This window comes from Prinia subflava, chromosome 17 (genome assembly GCF_021018805.1).
Source record: "Prinia subflava isolate CZ2003 ecotype Zambia chromosome 17, Cam_Psub_1.2, whole genome shotgun sequence".
Classification (NCBI taxonomy): domain Eukaryota; kingdom Metazoa; phylum Chordata; class Aves; order Passeriformes; family Cisticolidae; genus Prinia; species Prinia subflava.
In genome coordinates this window covers 6,223,770-6,233,954 of record NC_086263.1, presented here as the reverse complement: position 1 = coordinate 6,233,954, position 10,185 = coordinate 6,223,770, and positions in this window count along the sequence as shown.

Here is a 10,185-nt window from a genome sequence, read left to right as displayed (position 1 = left end):
TTTGTGAATTCCCTGCTTGGACACAGCTACAAGAAGTTGTGAGAGCTTTGCCTCTCACAAACATAACCAAAGGAAGGAGACTGCAAAACTATTCACAGAGAGTTTGAAAACCAGTGTGAATCTTAACCTGAGAGGCGATGCTGCTATTGCTTCCAGTACAGACAAAAAAAAAAAAAAAAAAAAAAAAAAAAAAAAAAAAAAAAAAAAAAAAGCACCTGACAACTGCAACATCCAAAGGTTTGAACAAAAAATGAGAGCTTACTGTAGTCCTAGTTAGATGTCAGAAGAAATGAGAAGATGCACATCCACGTGGGCCCCTTGTTCCTCACAACACACCCACTGGATCTGGTTGCAATTCCACCCTCCTCAGGAATTCAGCAGCAGTGCCAATCAGCCTTGGCTATCTATAAACTGTCGTGAGGGTTTTGGAACAGCTGCCAGCAGCTTTATTGACAGTCGATTGCTTTAAACTTTTGTTTGGATGCAAATAAAAGCTTTCATCCTATTTGCCAAACACTGAAAGGTTAAGGCAGATGAGAAGACCTTACGCCACAGGAAGACGCTTTTATCTTCTACAAATGTGACGGTCAAAACTTGCAGGGGATTAAAAAGATCAAAGATGATCTTGTTATATCTAAGAAAACCCAAAGCAGAACACACAATCTCAAAAGGGAACAATTTTAGGATCACAGGCTAAGTGCTTTGAAGTCAAACTGTCCAAGTTAACATAGCATCAAATAATGAGCTGTGTTCTTGGAGTAGCTGTTACGATAAAGTTAAATATATTATTAGATTGCAAAGAGATTACTTAGAGTGCAAAATAAAGACTCAAAAAGCCTTGCCTTCTCTCTCCTGAGAGGAATACTGCAGAAATAAGGATATTACAGGAATGTCTGTACTACTCAGAGTGGTTTATATACACAAGGAGATGAAGCACAGCGCAGCACTGGCTGACAATATACAACAGATTCCATATGTACAACACTGAAGTGGTTGGAAAAAGTGAATCATCCTGCACAGAATGCAATGAGCAGTTTATGGCATTCAACATGAACATGAATATGGGTTCAGAACTTCGCAACACCCTCACTCATAGCTGGACTCTCACTTATGGGTAAAATAGTGTTTAATTTAAAGCTTTTTATTTTTTTTAAATATAAGTTTTATGCTTTTAACTTAGTAAGGGAACCGAAGTAATTTTTGTTCTCAGGTGTTAGCAATGATTTGCAAATGCACTTTGTTAGCACACAGCAGCATGCTTTGGGTTGAAGATATTAAACTGACACTGTACAGGACATTGTGGTTTGCAAAAAAGAGAGGAGTCCTTGCTGTGCATGTTTGAATTAAGTCTGTACATGAAGCACACAGTAAGTGCAGCTAACTCAGAAGATGAAGCTGATTTTTAAAATGCTGATAGCTGTCCTAATAAGTAGAAGCTCCTTGCTTAGAGTACAGCCTCACTGGAGAAAATGAGTAGTGTTGTGTACCTTCAGTGGCCTCACTGTCTCCTGTTCCAGGGCCACAGCTCCTTTTCACTGCTTGTTTATCCTGCTGTGAGGACCAACTCAGCACCTGGTTGAGCCAGCAAGGCAGGGAGATGTTTGGGCATCCCTAGAGCCAGTGCCAGGATGTTCATCTGAGCTGCCTCAGCAGCTCTGCCTCGCTTTGCTCCTCGCCTCTTACTGGGACAATCAGGCAGCAACCAATGCAGGCAACCTGAGAGCTGGACAGAGACTCCATCCTTAACACGTGAGGAAATAAATATATACTCTTGAAATTAAATGAGGATTATATTACATGTTGTTTTGGGAAGGTATTGGTAAATTGGGGCAGAAGTCACTATGGTGGCAGTAAGCTTGTCCTTAATAAAGCAATATGAGAAAAGATACAGAAACATTTTTTTCACCTGTAATTTAAGAGCCTATGGAATAGGCTTTCAATTAAAGGAGAATAAACAGCTTGCTGTGGTTCATTCAGAAGAATTCAGCAACAAAGAAGGCTCAAAGTTCTCAAATACTCCATATCTTCTTGAACTTCAGTACTGTCTATGTAATGCAAGGTTAGAAAACATTCTGCTCTTCTCATGTAAGGGAAAGGGCCTGTCTTCTAGGAGAGAAGGAAAAACTTAATGCTACTCTAGGATCTTGCATATATGTACCCTTTTGGGGCTTAAATGGAAAGCTTTGCTCACCAGGTTGAGTCAAACCTGTTCATAGTGATGGCAGAATACCAGCTACATTTAATTCTAAATAGATAATGATAATAATAATAATAAACAACAACAAAACAGCACAACTTCTTTGAATTGACTGGGCAGCATTAGCTTCCTCCTAATGCCCACTAACAGAGCTTGAACGGTGGCTGGTCTGGTGGCAGAGAACAGCACATGTGGGTGAAAAGGGAAACAACCCCCTTTGGGATGATGGCTGTGGGTGCCCCACTGTGACAGGAGCCTCTCAGGCAGAACAGGTACTGCAGCATTAGACACTGAACAGCTCCACTGGGAGGAACTGACACAGAAAAATCCTGTCTCCACTCCATTTATATGGCGTTCAAACAGACAAAGCTTGCCAAAATACAAAAATATACCTAAGTTTGCAAACTGAAGGGTCAATGCACTGCTTCCTCATGTGGTAACAAGCTGCCCAGGACAACACCATCCCAACCTGAATGAAGAAACTCAAAATAAAAAACATCAATGGATAAGACTAATGGGGAAGCTCAGATGAGAACACACACTGGATAAATGACTCATCCCAACAGACCTCACATATTCTTTCAGGAACAATTCAGAAGTCCTGTACCGCTTTTGAACTCAAGCAATTCTGTGCTGATGACAGAATGTTGTTAAATCCCACCAAACCCACAACCATTTGCACCTACAAAGTGTTGTCAGGTCTGTATTTCCACAACAGCTAAAAGCTGTTTGATCTGGTAACTACAACAGCTCCGTAACAGGCTGCTAAGGACGAGACCTTTACCTTCCACCACCTCCTGCAGAGCAGCACTGCAGTGAAACTGCAGCAGTCCTACAAGGTTGTGGAAGTGAGGAACGAGCTCATTTGTCCTGCTTGCAGGACAATTCCCCCAGAAAAACACTTGCTTCCAGAGGAGAATTTGATTCCCATCAGCAGGAGATTATGCTCCACATATTGATAATATGATAGTTGATTTTTTTTATAACCTACAATCTGAGGAATGAAGAAACTGTTCAGATTATGCCCTTATAACTATTGCTCTCCCCAGCTTTTGTAGGAGAGTACTTCATGCACCTTCAGTTATCTAAAATTTATTTGGATGGATTCCATCTCACTTCCTGAACATCCTAATGACACTTTCTTATAAATGAAAAGTAAAAAAATACAACTTTAATAATCTGTACTTAACATTGAGAATGCTGCTTCTTCCTTTAACAAAGCCCTGCTCCTTGATCCAAGTCCTAACCCTGTGGAGATGACTCCCAGTGATGCTGTTCAAACTGCCCAGCTAATCCATTGCTATAATAAAGAGCAGATGTCAATTCTGGACAACTGGCCAGCCTGGAAGAGCACACTCAGATTTCCTTTGGACTGACCTGTGTGTGTTTCCTTCCTGTGGAAGCAGGAATTGGGCCAGAGTGAAAAGGGAGGGCTGCACACACCCAGCTCCTCTCCTCAGCCTCAAATCTTCCGTTCTATCAGTCCTGTGTTCAAACTAATCAGTATCTCTTGTTCACTCCCTTTACATTAATCAGCTCTTTACAGTCTGCTGCAATGCTCTGGTCTTTGCTTCTTTCCCAAAGTCCCCACACCAGAATACATATATAAATCCCAGCTATTATAATACAGATTCAGCTGCTTTGGGAAAGTAAATCTTTTTTATGAAGACTCTTATGACAACATCTTAGTGTTGGCAAGTGCCTAAGTTCAAAAACATTGTGTCAGGCCACAACTTATTTTATGATAAGATTAAAAAATTACAGGTTTCAAAAAATGAATTTTGAACTTCCTTTAGATGACACATACATTTTCTTCCACTTTTATTGTTTTTTTAATATGAGGGTAAAAGTCTTTCTCATATTTCTGCCTTTGAGAAAACAGTGAATGTCTGAGACTCTCAACAATGTTGCAAGAGTTACAACACACTGCTGTTTCCTGATGCCCTTATGCACTCTTTACTTACCAAGATTTAAAATGCAAAATTTGTAAGAATCCTTACTACTTCAAATTTATGTTTTTTATTAAAATTTTAATGCACAAAAAGCTTAGATCTTACTAATGATAGGGCCCAAGCTGTGCATATTTAGTATTAAAACTTGCAATCACTATGAAAACATTTTCTAGTTTCAGAGTACACAGGTCCAAATTTTGCCTGTGGCAACATCCACTGAAGTAAATGAGATTAGAGAATGCATATCTGCAGGCACAGTCTGGTTCATCACCATGTCCATGTCTCATAGAGCACCTCAATGCTCTCAGGAAGAGCTCAATGCATATTCCACTGACTTCAGCAAGTCTGTTTTCTCCCTTTTCTGTACTCCTTTCCTGTGGGATTTAGTTAAGTGGCCATTAAAATATTTAAAATTACATAAGAATTCAGTAGGAGTAACAATATTGTGTTTTTCTAATACACACTTAGAAGGAGCTAAGACATGCAGGGAGACATCATAATAATAAACAAAGACAGATTTCCAAATGATATATAGAATTAGAATGTACATGTGAACAAATTTATATAGAGAGAAGTGCATCTGCACCTCAGGCTTGCTGTTTGAGTGAGAATTCTGCTGGAATGCTGTGGTTTGCTCCATGGGGAGGGAAGCAGAACCATCCCACTGGTGGCTCAGAGACCCTTTTAATTTACCTTTTTGCTCTGCAGAACAGATCCGTGCAGAAACAGTGTCCTCACTGGTGGAGCTGCTTGTCACTCAGCTTTGCCTGCAAATGGGTAAGTCTTGTTTGGCCACTCATAGGAAACAAGAATGCTAAGTAGTTTATTTTACTTTACAGATCAGATGAAAATCTCTTAACTCCCTGCATTCTAAATATATGATGTTGTTTGTAGTGTATTCAGAGTGAGTAGTTCTCTTGGAGAAGCAAACACCATATTTTCTAATGTATTTTAAATGATTTAAAGTGATTTAAAGATTTGTGCTTTTTTTGGATTACAAGGTCAGTAGCCAAAGTGACAAAATATATTTTTCCTCTAAGCAGTTCAAGTGTCTACTTCTCAAAATAGTGTCTTCTTGTAGGGTACTTTGACCTTCTTTTGGATTTTGTTTGTACAATGAATGAAATCCTAGTCCTGCTACTCCAACTGCACACTCCTGCAGGCTTGAAACAATAGCAAATTTTCCTTTTACCCCTCTGTAATAATACAATTTAGTCTTCTGTACTCCTATCTGTAGCAGAGTGATGGGTTAGAAGGAAGTTCTTTTCTGTGGTATTTGATTAGCTCTGGAGGGTTGGGTTGCTATTGCAATTGTTTTGGCAGGATGGTAAGAAACACACAGGTTTATTTGTAATGTATTAAGCCCTTGACATACTGCACTGTACTTCAGAGGCTCTGCTTTTTTTTTTTTTTTTTTGGGTTGCAGCTTGCCTTTAGTCCTTGCCAATTTATTTCCTTTTCTTTTCATTTCTAAACAAAGCTAGGATTGTTAAATCCTAACGTTAAAGCATTTTAATAGCTAGATCCAGTTACAGAGCTAATTTTTAATTTACCATTGTCTGGCCAAGTTTTGACTAAATAGAAAAACTCTGCAAATGGGCTAAAGATGCATGATCCAGTAACCAACAGCATCAAAGTATCCTCTGATTTAAAGGTCCCTGGTCTCAATGCTTTTGCTACTCTCATCCATAATCATTTTCTGAGGCACTGCTTTTAGGAAGTTCTCATAATATGATATTGCACTGGCAAACAGCTTTGTTTGATCCAGTTGAACATTTGTTGAACATTTCTAGGGGCAGCACTACAGTTTGCCTTGGTCACTTTTTGCCAGAAACTGTTATTGATTTTCATAAAGTAATTATAACATTATATAATAGAAAAAAAGAGCATTTTCCAGAACACCCAACAGTGGGGAGGAAAGGAAGGGTATACTATTCCTTTTTATTGAATGTTCTGTCCATAGATTTGCATATCCTGCAGATCAACATGGTAAACAAACATTTGAATTAGTATCTCCTATACATATTTGCTGTATAAACCATGGAACTAGCTCCCTGAAAAGTTGTGCTGTTTTTGCCTAAGTCTTTCACTTGTTTTGGCACAGCCTAACTGCAGCCAACTAAAGACATTAATTTTCACAATATTTTTGCACTTGTGCAAGAGGCAGTGAAGAACAATAAGTGATGGAAGCAGGGAAGGAGAAGAAGGAAATGTCTTCTGTCCCCTCAGGATTTCATAAGTTTGTCAGAACTCTTTCCAAGCTCCTTGTTCTAGACTCAAGAACTCAAGACCAAGCCTGAACAAGAACTTCAGTTCTCAAGGAGTTAAGGATTGTTGAGAAGCTGCTGCTCTTGCTTAACCTCCCAAAGTTTCTTTGAGGGGGAGGAGGAAACATTTCCAAGGCTGGAGTGGGAAGGGGTAAGTGAGTCAGGTTCTTTACCAAGGATACACTAAGGTTTGTACACATCTGAGACACTTTCTACAAGCATACCAGGGCTCTCAGGGATGAAAGCAAAGAACCTGATCTCTGCAGAGGGAAAGGAAAAGGGAGACAAAGGTGTGAGAACCTTGTTATAGCTCAGCGGTTTTTAAGGGACTAATGAAATGATGCCATAGCAGCTCCTTTGGATGGACTTCTAAAAAGCCATGAAACAGGAAAGGTCCATGTCACTCTTTTCTTTCTCATTGTTTTCTCCATCCTGCCCCTCACAAAACTGTCCAAAGGCAAAATCATCCTACAGCACACTTCCTAATTATTCAGTTATAGAAATGGCAGCACTGCCACACAAGCCTACAATTGAACTCAGTGTCATTGATGAAAACACTTCCCAATCAGCACCAGCTCATCAGTATTACTTATTTTGACATGGCAGTAAATGACACTTCTTTTTGAAAAGTTAGCACAGAAAGCAGTAGTCTAGTCTAGCAGTCTTAGTCTAGTAGTGTTGTATACTCTGAATCAATGATCTGGAGGATTCTTGCACAGATTCTTAGAGAAAAATACAGTCAGAGTTGTTACTGTGCTAAAAGTCTTTCATTGATATGCTGCTTTTCATTGCAACGAACTAACAGATTGGTATTACAAGGATGTCTATAGAGGATGGTGCCTTATATTCCTCTTATTAGGAGTTTTGGCATAGTATTTCCCTTTTGGGAGAAGTCAGATTACAGCCTGTCTAGGAAGAGATATTTTTATCAGAAGCCATTTAACAGTCAGACAAGTAATTACTCAATTACCTTATTGATCAGCAGCTTCCTTGGTCTGAAGGCTTCTCCCTCTTGGAGTCAGTGGCAACCATGAGGTTCCTTTCTTCCAGGTTCACTTGTATTCTTGTTCAGATAAATCCAAAGATCTCGTTAGCCTGGTTTTACTTACTTTTATTGACTCTTATTGCACAGAGCATGCCCTGATCCCTGCTAGCTTCAAAAATATTGAACTTTTTCATCATTTCGACAGATACATGATAAAGCATAAACTGTAGTGATGTAATCACTGTGAGGAAAAAAGCCCTAACTTATTATTCCACTTGTTATACTACAAATTAATGAGATCAAAACTTCTCTTGCTGGTTCATTTACATATCTGCAAATTGTAAATCAATGTTTCACATTGAACTTTTGCCATCAAATGCACACTATGCCAGTAAAATCAATATTTGAGCCTGTATTTCCATTGTACAGCCTCTCCTGGTCACGGTGGCTACTCAGCCTGCACTTTCAGACTTTGCTGTGAAAGCTCCTCATGTGTAAAAGGGAATTATAACTACTGGAAAAAAAGGCTTATCTCAAATACACAGGTAAGTAAAGTTCACTGCATGGCAGCTGGTGGTGGGAAGTGGCAGAGATACCTCTGTTCATTTATGAATTCTGGCTACTTTCAAAGGTACTGTCTAGGACATGACAAGACAAGCAGGAAGAACTGGCATGGGATGGCATGGCTTGTCTTGTGTTTGCACACTAGGAATTCTGTTGTCAGTGACTTTGCTTTCCAACAGCTTCGTTGTCAACTTAGTGAAGTAGAAGGAAGTACTTGAATAGAATGTTTTTCTTCATATCATAATCCCTCATGCAAATTAGGGAAGGGAAAGGAAGGAAAAAGGTCAACACCTCTTTCAGATACTTAGCACTGCATTAGTTAAAAAAAAAAAAATCACTCATAGCACACCAGTCCAACACAAGCCTGAAAAGCAGAACCTGGAGAATCTTTTTCCAGGTAGTCATCTGGCAGTGTATTAACACTGCTTTAAAAGTATTTATTCAGCTTCTAGCTAAGATAAACTATGGATGACAACTATTCAACAATTAAAAATGCAAGCATGAAGCACTGAGAGAGAAGAAAGGAGACTATTTCTCACAGTAAATATTTTCCCATAGGGACAATATTCTTCACTAATTAGCAGGCAGCACCTCAAATGCAGTGCATGATGAAGCACGATTAACCTCCTTCTAGTACCTTGAGTTGCAAGCAACATCTTTGGTTTAAAAATCAAGTGTTCTGTTGTCATATTCCACTTGCAAACTTATCTCTGTGTGAGGGGAATGTTGAAGTGAGTCCAGCTCTAATACTTCAGCTCAGTGGAAGCCAGGCTGTCACGCTGTGGCTGGCTCAGCCTGAGGTACCACTTTTCTGAAATCCCTGGGAACTGGCAAGCAGGGCTGTCTCCTCCACTGATACTCATAAGCTTCTCATTTTTGCTCCTTCAGCCCCAGAGCTATGAACATCTCCCCTGAGAGTCACTTTGAATTCCCACTGCAGCCTAACCTCAAGGCAATTACCAAAAACTAGGTGTTGTACAAACGAAGAACCAGCCACTACTTTTATGTGGCAGTATCTCCTATCCAGAAACTTAAAATATGTGGGCATAGAGAAATGTAAATTTTAGTGAAGAGTGGGGACTGTTTATGGCATAGGATATTCTTGTGTATGATTCCAAAGTGATTGTGAACACAAGATGTGTTTGGCAGTTACAACAGAGCTGAAGCCAATATCAGAGTGCAAAAGACATCACAAGAAATTACCATGTCACCAAATGCCATCCACCCCGCTGAATTGTTTGCAGTGTTTGGTAGAGTTGGTGGTGCTTAGACTGACAAAACTCTTTCATAGTGTTCCTGTAATTCTGCTTTTTAGCAAGATGTGAGTCCTAACAGCTGTACAAGGGCACTAATGCTGCACTTCAGAAAAAAAATGAAGGTGCAATGGAGTAGGGCCATGCTGCTAATTTTTGAGTAGTGACCAACACAGCATTTTTGCTCAGCATAATAACTGCTATTTGTGTAAAGATTCTAGGAATAGGGATGGTGTTGCTGGAATTCACTTCAGTTCTTACAGAGCAGGTAATCTCTGGGATTGGGAAACTGTGCTCGTAAACTTGCACGTACAGTCTGAACCAAAAGCGTCATGGTCTGCTGGGTTTTTAGGTAACATCCAAAGCAAATGTTGACAGCAACTTGTACAGAACTGTAACAGAGGGCAAGACACAAAAGAAAACAATGTAGAGCAGACAGCTTGGCACTCACATGGGAACAGCCACGTTTCCTCGCCAATATCACGCTGTGGTATGGGTAGGTGAGACCTTTTAGCCATCTGAGCAAGCAAAGAGGCTGCACCAACACCAAAACATGCGAGGCAGCCAAAAAGCCGAATTACGGTCTTCAGCCTGCTCATGAGTCACGGTAAATACCACGGCCCCGCTGACGAAGGCCTTGTGAAAACCAAGCTGGGAACGGGCACAGATGTGACAGCTGCTGACAGATGTTTGCACTGGCGATGGTGGCCAGTGAACCCCTCAGGAGAGCGGCGGCCGTGAGGCGCGGGCAGGGACCCCGCTCCCACTCGCGCTGCCCGGGGACGGCCTCACGAGCGGAGCTTTCCTCAGCTCTCCACACACACTTTTACCTCCGTGATGAACAAGTCCAGGCAGCAGCGAGCCGAGCCTGGCGCGCCGGGCTCCCGGCCAGGGCGGCTCTGCCCTAACATGGCACTGGCTGCCGCCCGGGGGGCCCCGGGCTCGTCCCTCAGCGGCGCCGCCATCG